The sequence below is a fragment of the Echinops telfairi genome, unplaced genomic scaffold (assembly GCF_000313985.2).
Source record: "Echinops telfairi isolate 266 unplaced genomic scaffold, ASM31398v2 ScPeMD7_443;HRSCAF=831, whole genome shotgun sequence".
In the NCBI taxonomy this organism is placed as follows: Eukaryota; Metazoa; Chordata; class Mammalia; order Afrosoricida; family Tenrecidae; genus Echinops; species Echinops telfairi.
In genome coordinates, this window is record NW_022104341.1 from 53,857,312 (window position 1) to 53,859,445 (window position 2,134).

Genomic DNA, 2,134 nt, shown 5'->3' on the forward strand with positions numbered 1-2,134 from the left:
ACAGAGTATTAGCGGTGGGGGCTGGCCCCCCACTCTCCCGTGTCACTTTTAATTTAATACTACAATGGGAGACGTCAGACAGGGAAAGATATGACAAAATAATAACTTATAAATTATCAAGGGCTCATGAGGGAGGGGAGAGCGGGAAAGGAGGGGAAAAAAATGAGGACCTGATGCCAGGGAACTTAAGTGGAGAGCAAATGTTTTCAGAATGATGAGGGCAATGAATGTACAAATGTGATTTACACAATTGCTGCATGTATGGATTGTGATGAATTGTATGAGTCCCTAATAAAACGATTTAAAAAAATAGGGATATAGGTCTATGTACATATATTTAAGTGTTAAGTAATAAGGTAGTAGACGGGCATTGGATCTCTACTCAAGTACTCCCTCAATGTACTCCCAGAACACTTTGTTCGAATAACCTGGCATTCCGTGATGCTCACCTTCCCAACAATACCGTTGAAGTCAAAATGGGTGCATAAGCAAATGTGGTGAAGAAAGCTGATGGTGCCCGGCTATTAAAAGATATAGCATCTGGGGTCGTAAAGGCTTTAAGATAAACAAGTGGTCATCCAGCAGGAAAGTAACAAAGTCCACATGGACGAAGCACACCAGCCTGTGTGATCACAAGGTGTCAAAGGGATCAGGTATGAAGCATCATAAAACCCAAAACAAAAAATATACTGATGCAAATGATGGGGGTTAGAGAGGAGACACAAAGCCCCTCTGTAGATGATTGGACATGCCCTCACAGAAGGGTCACAAGGAAGGAACAAGTCCGCCACGGTGCCATATAGCACCGACAGAACACACAACATTCCTCTCGTTCTTTAAAGCTTCCTCCCGCCGACTATCATGACCCCAGTTCTACCTTACAAATCCGGCTAGACAAAAGTATGTACACTGGTACAGATAAGAACTCTCAACACATGGAATCCAGGACAGATAAACCCCCCATGAATAGTAATGGCAGTAGCAATACCGTGAGGGTAGGAGGAAGGTGGGGGGAGAAGGGAGAGAAACAGAACTGACTGCAATGATCGACGTATAACTACTTACCCCAGGGGGTCGAACAACATAAAGGTGGGCGAAGGGAGACAGCAGACAGTGTAAGATCTGAAAATAATAATAATTTATAATTTATCAGGGATCCATGAGGGTGGGAGGGGAGGGAGAAGAAAAAAGAGGAGCTGATACCAAGGGCTCAAGCAGAAGAAAATGTTGATGGCAACATATGTACAAATGTAGTTGATATAATTGAGGTATGGATTATTATAAGAGCTGTAAGAGCCCCTAGTAAAATGATTAATAAAAAAATTGGAGTAATGTACAAAAAGAGGTAAGATAAATACTTCTCTCCTAAAGATTTTCCCTAAGATTGAGAAACTACCGCTTACATCACTGGGCAAGTAGGTATTGGCTCTGTGGAAACTCAGACACAAGAACATGGGTTAAGATGAAGGTAAGAAATAGCCTCTAGTCTTGTACTTACCCTACCTAATTCACTAGGTACCACTTTTAGAGCACAGTTATTATCCCCATAGTATTGAGAAGGAACTTGAAAGTGGTACCTATCTCAGATACAAATCCATGAGCAAATTGGGTCACAGGAAGGACTGAGCTTATTATACTTAATATTCTCCATAATACCGTCCTCTCTTGAACACCAACTATCTGAACAAAATACAAACGAGATGCTGTATGGCTTTAGTACATGCATGAGACAAAAGAAAGCAATGTCACTTTTCAAATTTCAACAATGAACTGAAAACAAGAATGGAGTTTTACATAATGTAGCTTATAAAGCAATGCTGTTCAAGCAATATTCTAGAAGATCGATCTCATGTAAACTGATTTAGTAACAGTCTATTCTGCAAAACAGCCACAATGTGAAGTGCTTAAAAAAATAAGAAGAGTGTTGAAGCACTCCATGTGAACTGTGTTGAGCTGAAGGAAACATTGCTGAGAGCAAAAAAATACAGGTAAATTTCATGTTAAACACCATTTGCCAATGAGTAGATTCCAACTCTACTTACAGGATAGAGCAAAACTTTAAGGTTTCCAAGACAATAAATCTTCACCAAAGTAGGTTACTCAATTTTCTTCCTGGCGACATGCCAGTGGATTT